The sequence below is a fragment of the Artibeus jamaicensis genome, unplaced genomic scaffold, assembly GCF_021234435.1.
Source record: "Artibeus jamaicensis isolate MK-2021 breed Jamaican fruit bat unplaced genomic scaffold, CSHL_Jam_final contig_354, whole genome shotgun sequence".
Taxonomy (NCBI): Eukaryota; Metazoa; Chordata; class Mammalia; order Chiroptera; family Phyllostomidae; genus Artibeus; species Artibeus jamaicensis.
This window is the reverse complement of record NW_026521803.1, coordinates 4,960,442-4,969,049: the sequence shown is the minus strand read 5'-3', so window position 1 is coordinate 4,969,049 and position 8,608 is coordinate 4,960,442. Positions and strand designations below refer to the sequence as shown.

The 8,608-nt window shown below is 35.9% G+C and overlaps 1 non-coding gene and 1 pseudogene across 1 annotated transcript; one reads left to right on the top strand and one right to left on the bottom strand.

Moving 5' to 3' along the window:
* Nucleotides 1-6,939: 6,939 nt before the first annotated feature.
* LOC128627284 (U6 spliceosomal RNA) lies at nucleotides 6,940-7,046 on the bottom strand. The gene has a single exon (XR_008391445.1). It is a non-coding gene; the product is annotated as a U6 spliceosomal RNA (small nuclear RNA).
* A 728-nt stretch (nucleotides 7,047-7,774) lies between these two features.
* On the top strand, nucleotides 7,775-8,078 carry LOC119035905 (peptidyl-prolyl cis-trans isomerase FKBP1A-like; annotated as a pseudogene).
* Nucleotides 8,079-8,608: the final 530 nt, after the last annotated feature.

Below are 8,608 nucleotides of genomic sequence, written 5' to 3'. Positions count from 1 at the left end.
CTATCTGGATTCATTCTTCCTGTTTTTGTTTATTTGCATTTGGCTGTGCAGTTGTTCCAACATCATTTGTTGAAAAAACTATCTTCTCCATTACATTGTCTTCACTTTTTTTGTTAAAGTTCAGTAGACTATATTTGTGTGGGTCTATTTTGGGGCTCTCTATTCTTTCCTTGATCTCTTTATCTCTTCTTCCACCACACTGTCTTGATTATCATAGCTTTATAGTAAATCTTGAAGTCAGGTAGTATCAGTCCTCCAACTTTGTTCTCCTATTTAAGTATTCAACTGGCTATTCTGTGTCTTTTGCCTCTCCATAGAAATTTGAGAATTGGGTTTTTTATTTTAATCCATATAATAAAGACTTAGGATGGAATTGTGCTTAAACTATAAATTGAGTTGAGAAGAACTGACATCTTGATAATATTGAGCATTCTTATCCATAAACTGGAACATCTCCATTATTTAGTTCTTTGATTTTTTTATGATCTCCTTTGATTCATAAAAATTTTGTAGTATTAAAAACAAACTGATAGTAACCAGTGGGGAGGTGGGAAGGGCTAGTGGGAGTAAAGGGGGAAGTGTTGTCAAGAAATACGTATAAAGGACACACAGACACGTGGCTTGTTAAGCAATGCCAGAGCGGGGTAGGATCAATGATGGGAGGTGAGGATGTCTGGGCTGGGGGGAGTGGTGGGAGGAAAATGGAGACAACTGTACTTGAACAACAATAAAAAAATTTAAAGAATTTTGTAGTATTTGTCCTACAGATGTTGTGCATATTTTATTATTTATACCTATTTCCTCTTAGTGATGTTAATATAAAAGGGATTATGTTTTCTATTTCAAATTCTACATGTTTATTGATGATATAAAGAAATTGACTTCTATATATTAATTTTCTATTTGACCACCTTCATATAATTCTTTATTAGTACCAAAGATTTGTTGTGGTGATGGTGGTTGATGATTATTTTTTATTTGCTACATAGACAATCATGTTATCTGTGAACATGACAGCTTTTTTTCTTCCTTCAGAATCTGTATATCTTTTTTAAATCTTATTTAATTGCATTAGCTAGAAGAGCAGGAATGTTGTTGAAAGGAGTGATGAGACAGGAAATCCTTGCCTTGCTCCTGTTCTTAGTTGGAAGGTTTTATGTTTATCATCATTAAGTATGATGTTTGCTGTAGGATTTTTGTAGATATTCTTTATCAAGTTCAGGAAGTTCCCATCTATTACTAGTTTACTGAAAGTTCTTATCATAAATAAGTATTGGTTTTTATCAGAAATTTTTTTACCTATTGATATGACAATATGATGATTTTTTCTCCCTTGATGTGGTAAACCACATTAATTTATTTTAAGATGTTTAACTGGTCTAGCATACCTGTGATAAGTCCCACTTGCTGTGGTGTCTAATTCCTTTTATACATTTTTAGATTCAATTTACTAATATTGTATTGAGGATTTTTTGCATTTATGTTTATAAAAATATTGGTCTGAAGTTTTCTTTTCTTGTAGTGTGTTTGCCCACTTTTTGTATTATGGTAACACTGGCCTCGGAATTAATTAGGAAGTAATCCTTTTGCTTTTGTCTTCTGAAGGAGATTGTACAGAATTTGTCTTTAAATATTTAATAGAATTCACCAGTGAACCATTCCAGGCCTAGTGATTTCTATTTTGAGTGAATATTAATCATTTATTCATTTTTTAAGATTATAGGCCTAGTCATATTGTTTATGTCTTCATGTGAGAGTTTTGGCGGATGTGTCTTTGAAGAAATTGCTCCATTTTATCTAGTTTATAATTTTTTTCATTTTTAATACAGTTTTATTCATTCACTGATCTAATATTTACAGGGAGTCAAGGGGCCAGGCTGTGCTGAGTGCAGAGGCAATTGCCATGCCTACCAGCTGTCCCCTTCCCCTCTCCACTCTCCCAGGTCACTATGTACGGATAAGGGCCCTCCTGGGATCTTCCTAAAAGCCATCTGTCAGAGGCCATGGGGTTATATTTGGGGCCCAAGCTATAGAGGCAGTGCTGGGCCCATTACCACTTGGCATAAGGTCCTCTGGAAACATGTGAGTTCCAACTGGTTGTCTAGGTCTGGCTGTGCCCCATCCTGAGTGCCTTGCAGAGGCTGAGAAAGCTGGAACAGTAGGGAAAATTAAGTGGTGCTAGTTTCCAGCTAGCAGCCCTGTCTCTGCTACTCTAAGGGAGGGGAGACATGTTAATACTGAGGGGCTGGGTAGAGAAAACTTCCCCCAGGTTCCAGAGACAGAGCCCAGGAACCCAAGGCAGGCCCATTGCCAGGGCCACAACCCTGAGGGAAGCCCAGAAACTTTCCATGGAGAGCAAACTTGACAAGCCTGACCAAGCCAGGAAAGGAATTTACAAACCACCAAACAGCTCAAACACTCTGTGCAGGCCGGAGGACCCCAGCAGGCTGCTGTCCCCAGACCCAGCCCAGTCCTGAGTTTGGAGCTCTCCCAGGAAGAACAGTGAACAAACCTGGCTTCCTCACAACAAAAAACAATAGTCAGGAATCTGTCTGTTTCAACAGAGTGGTAGCAAGATGAGCCAGAGCCCAGAAAAACAGACATGTCTGTAGGTAAAATGTATATTCTGCTGCTCGGACAGAAAGGCCAGGTGCTGTGACTCCACATTCCTACTGGGGAGAAAGCCATGGCAGCTCTCTGTGCCTCAGCTCCAGCTGCTGCTTCCTAAGCACTATGAGCTTGACCTGCCCTACCAGGCCTGAGGCACAATGCAGGGAATGTAGGCCTAGCTCCCATTTTCAAGGTCTCGGCTCTCTGGCTGGAATTTAGTAATGCTGGGAAGAGGGGAGTGGAGCAGGGAAGGGACTTTGGTGAGAGCCATGAGGCAAGAGTGCTGCAATGCTGGGGTCAGTAGTCTTCGTTGCCACCTGGCCTTGTAGGGCCCTGAGTGTTTCTGCAGGTCAGGCTTTCGCTGCTTGTGGAGCCAGCAGATACTATCCCATTGACACCAGCACACAGAGATGTTTTGCTCTATCAGACTGGCCTGCATGCCTCCCTGGGCCAGCATGGAGGTGAGTGTGCAGATGAAATTATAGTTGTGGGTCCTTCTCTGGTCATCAGTCTTGAAATTCTTCCTCTTCTTTATTTCTTCCTCGAGGCAATGAGTTCTGGAGTGATTTCCCTTCTTTCATTTATCACAGTAAATTATCTTTTCTCTTTTTTAGTTAGCCTGACTAGAGGCCTTTCAACTTTATTGATCTTTTCAAATAACCACTTCTTGATTTTGTAGATTTTCTCTGTTGAGTTCTGGTTTTCAATTTCATTGATTTGTGCTCTAATTTTTATTATTTATTTCCTTATTATTATTTGAGACTTAACTTTCTCTTCTTTTACTATTTTCCTAAGGTGAAAGCTTAAATTATTAATTTTAGATTTTAATATTTTTATAATATACATTCAATGCTATAAATTTTTCTGTCAGTACTTTTGGCTTCATCACACAAATTTTTAAAAATTGTATTTTAACTTTCATTTAATTGAAAATACTTTTTAATATTTTTTAGGTTTCTTTAACTCATGTGTTATTTAGAAGTGTGTTGCTTAATATCCATGTCGTTTAGGATTTTCCAATTATCTTTCTGTTATTGGGTTCTATTCCACTGTGCTCCAAGAATAGATATTGTAGGATTTCATGGCTCAAATGTGGCCTGTTGGTCTATGTTTCATGTAAGCTTGAGAAGACTGTATAATCTGCTGCTCTTTTCTGAAGTAGTCCATCAATATCAATTGTATCTAGTGGATCAATGGTACTGTTGAGTTCATCTATGTCCTTAACTATCTTTTCCTGGTTAAATTTGTTCATTTGAGAGTAGAGTGTTAGTCTTCAACTATTTTCAACTAAAATTGTTGATTCACTTACTTCTTACAGTTCTACCAGCTTTTGTTTTACATATTTCGATACTTTGTTATTAGGTGTATACATATTAAGGATTGTTCAGTCTTTTGGGGTATTGACTTCTCTATCATTGCATAATGTCTCTCTTCATCCCTAATAACTCTTCTTGCTCTGATGTCTGTTCTGTTTGAAATTAATATAGCTACTCTTACTTTCTTTTGATTATGTCATATTATATCTTTCTTCTTTTCTAGACTTTTAATTTATGTATGTCTTTATATTTAAAATGACTTTCTTGTAGACAACATATAGTTGGTCTTGCTTTTTGAATCACTCTTACAACCTGTCTTTTAATTGAAGTTTAGACCATTGACATTCAAAGTGATCATTGATATCTTTGGATTAATATCTATCATATTTATTACTATGTTCTATTTGTTGTCCTTATTCTTTATTCCTATTTTGTCTTCCATACTTTCTTTGCCTTTGTGTTTTTATTGTTTTCTATATTTTCAAATTTTTCCCAAAAATAAACAATACTTTTTAAATTTTAAAATCTCAAAAAGACTTATTATTTGATATGTGAATAAAAATATCTTGATTTATTAGTCTGTATCTTATCTTCAGGCACAACATATGTTGATGAAAAGCTTGAAAACATTTTTTCCACTTCTTGTGTTATGCAATTTCAGGTCTATTCCTGCTTCTTTGTTCACCTCTCCCTCTCTTTTCACCAAATGGAGACATTTTTAAAAATCAGTCTTCAATTCTCATGCCTGTGTAACTCTTCACTATCACACGGAGAACTCCAAAATTCTCTCTTTATAACTCTAGCAATCACCTCTATGCAGGTCAATTCTAATATTCATTTACAGCCCTGTAGACAAGATACTTCTCTTGAATACCACATCTGTACCTCAAAGACAACATCTTGAAGTCATGCTGACTTCTTACTACCTTAAGCCAGTTCTACCCTTAACTTCACTACTTGTGTTAATTCATTTCCCCATCAAAGTATATCATTGAAGCTTCTGCTTTTTCCCTATATATTTAGCCAAGTGTTACATATTTCCCACTTATATTTTAAGTAATCTCATATGACTGTCTCTTTCTTTCCATTACCATTGCCTCCATCTCAATTTAGTCCTTTATCACTTTGTGCCTAGACTCTGAAATAGCCTTTTTATTATTCTCACCACTATAATTGCTTCTCACTGTCTCTCAAATGTAAGTTACTTTCTTGCTGCTCAACATCACATGAAAATAGGCTAAGAATGCAAAATCTTGGGTTCTGCCCCAAAATGTGGTATCAGACTCTGCATTTTAACAAGCCTACAAAATCACACATTGACTGATGTTTATAAAGTGTTTGGCTTCTTCGTAACACAATGCCTCCTTACTTATAGAATCTTCCCTTCTCTGGTCAAACTCCTGAAATTCAGTTGTCTTCCTCCATGAGGCTGCCCCATACTGCTCCAGTTCACCAAGCTCACTCTTTCACAGAATGCCTATTGTTTCCACTCATTCTGGTACTTAATATTCTATTTATTTCTTCTAGGAACATGTTGGCCTTCCCCAAGCAGATTGTAAATGCCTGAGCAAAGGCTTTATTTGCTTTCCTCTATACATCTAAATAGATGATAAGGGTTTGTAGATCAAATAAATTGGTTCAGTACTTTCTAGGCTGAAAATTATTAAGTATTTACACATTTTAGAAACATTTTATCTGATTTCATACCATATGCTACTCACTTTTTAAAGTTTATTCTATGCCTCAGAAGAATTCAAATATATATTTTCCTTAAATAAATTGATCAAAACATTTCTACTTATACTATATTTTCCTAAAATAATAGCTAAGACTCATTGATTTAGCTCTATGATCCAAATACTTGTCAGCTCAGTGCATTTAAACCTTAATATTCATCAAACAAATGCATTCTATTGCTTTCCAGATATATTTTACAGATGGAGAAAACTGAGGCACAGAAAAGTTAATGGTTTTGCCTAGAGTAACACAGTGGTAAGTGGTGGAACCAGGCTGGGAACTCATAATGATTCTTACCTATTGGGTGTACAGCCTACTTCATTTGCCTGCATAATTAACATGTACTATTGATTCCCATTAATCAGAATTACATGAAAAAGTTAAGAGATATGAAGATTAATTATAAGATACCTGTAAAACATTTGACTACTTGAGAAAGCAATTAAATAGATATGGAAAAAACTCTACATTTAGACTGTTGGATAATTCTTCTTCATCACCATTAATCCACATATGTGAATCTGTAACAGTAGCATCTCTAGTGGCTTTTAATGCAAAGCTAGAATAGCTAAATGGTAATCATTTAAGTACAACCTTAAGAATTTGCTGTTATTTGGATATATGTCAAGTTCATTGCCTTCCAATAACTAATCTTTTCCTGAAAAGTCTATATAAGAATAATGATGTGTTGACTAAAGGTAATACTGTATGACAATGTTGTGCCTACTAGAAAGTCTAAAGTAATTCAAATTTTTGACAAAAAAAATTAAACTTAGTATGCAAAAGGTACATAGGTCAAGGAATAATCCAACCAATATCTTGTTGACATCTAAAGCATTACAAAAACAGAAATATAAACTGACAATTACATTGAATTGTATTTCAGAAAAATGTAAATAATAAGCATCTTCATGAATGTATTTCAATAATGTGCATTTTTTTCTAACAGACCACTCCACAGCAGGGTATGGTAGAGAAAAACAAGGGTTTGAGAGCTAGGCAGTCCGAAGGCTGAATCCCAAATGACTGCTAACCTTAGACAAGCTAATAAACTTCTTAGAACTCTTATTTTCTATGTTGGAAAGTAAGAATAAAATGTCGCTGTTACTATGCTTTCTCAGAATAAATATAATGTATTTAAATTTCCTTAAGGTGTTTAAATATTACAGGCAATATTACCACCTCAGGCAGAGTAGTTAGTTACCAGTGCTATTGTAAGGGTTACAAATAGGGAAATAAATGCACATGTTTTTCTTTTTATTCTTTTTTTTTAGGAAAAAATATGGAACACTTCATGAACGTATGTGCTACCCTTGCACACAGGGCCATGGTAATATTCTCTCTATTGTTCTAATTTTAGTATATGTTCTGCTGGAGCAAAACAAATATAAATGCACTTTTAAAATGTAACTTTAGCAAATTAGCAAAATAGGAAGCCCCAGATTTTCTCCACCCACAGAGACACCAACTTAATGATATATTGTCTAAAAACCCTTTAAGAGAATTCCAGAAACTGGTTAAAAAAATCACAGTAATCCAAAAAAGTGCAAAGCCAAAACCAGCCACATTGAAATAGATAAGAAAAGTTTCACCCATGAGAGCTCCTCCCCCAAGGCAGCACAGAAACAGCTTAAAGAAATGTAGACCTGAGAATTATGAGACAAAAAATCAAAATAATCATCTTAAAGAAGTCCAATGAATGCAAGAGAATATGGACAACTAAGCAAAACTAGGAAAATGGTGCATGAACAAAATGAAAATATAAACAAAGAGATAGATACTCTTAAAAAACAGAAATTTAGGAATAGAATTATACAATAACTGAAATAAAATATTCACTAGGAGAGTTCAACAGTAGACTTGATCAAATAGAAGAAAGAATCAGCAAAAAATGACTTGAAGATAAGTCATTTCAAATTATTAAGTCAGTGAAACAAAAAGAAAAAGTTGAATAAAAGTGTAAAAAAATCTAAGGAAGATATAGGAGCAGAGAGTATTTTTAAGAAATAATTACCAGGGATGAAGCAAAGCCTCAGAACCACCACCTGGCCTGGTCTTGGTCCATGACACCTATTGTGACACCCATCCACCCTGTGTCCACCATTGTAGCCATGGGAGTGTATGTGGCAACCATCTACCCAGAAATAGTTGTACTTTCCTGATACCTGGGCAGACCTGCATGGTAAACTACATGGGGATGCTTGAAGATAGGAAAAAAAATGGTTTCTCCTAAGACAGACACAAACCATTTAAGTTTATACTAAGCTGGGAAGAAGGGGTTGCCCAGACGAGTGTGGGTCAGAGATCCAAACTGACTATCTCCTCATACTGTGCCTATGGTATAACTGGGCACCCAGGCATCACTCCACCAAATGCCACTCTTGTTTTAACATGATGCTTCTAAAACTGGAATAACAGAGATGGCCCACTTCCTGAGCTCCTGTTCCTGGACGTTCCATAGTGGGATCCATTACCCACAATGAGCACACACAAATCTGTTTAGAGCTCTTCATGATGTTCTACTACACTCTGTATAAACATCTGCCCTGACTGTTTGCATCCTGCCAACCAGCTTTGCTCTTCCTCTTTCTCTTTGTATATATGTTGACCTAAACTACATTCCATGAACCTCAAGTAATTCTTTTTGTTTTCATTTTGGTGGCAAAGATTCAGTCACAGTCTTTTATATCTAGGTTTCCAATTAAATAATAGTCAAGTAGTAACAACACACCTTGAGATTGGGAATTGGTGTGTAGGGAGAGGGAAATGTAAGAATATTAATTCCATCTTATTTTTCGATGAAATTTTTATCTATTATATATTAAACATTAAACAAGGGGACAGTGACCAGAGGGGAGAGGGAAGGGAAGTTAGGGGGAAAAAGGGGGAGGGATTTGGAGGAACAAATAGGAAGGACACAGGGACAAGAACTAAGGGGGGTGGAA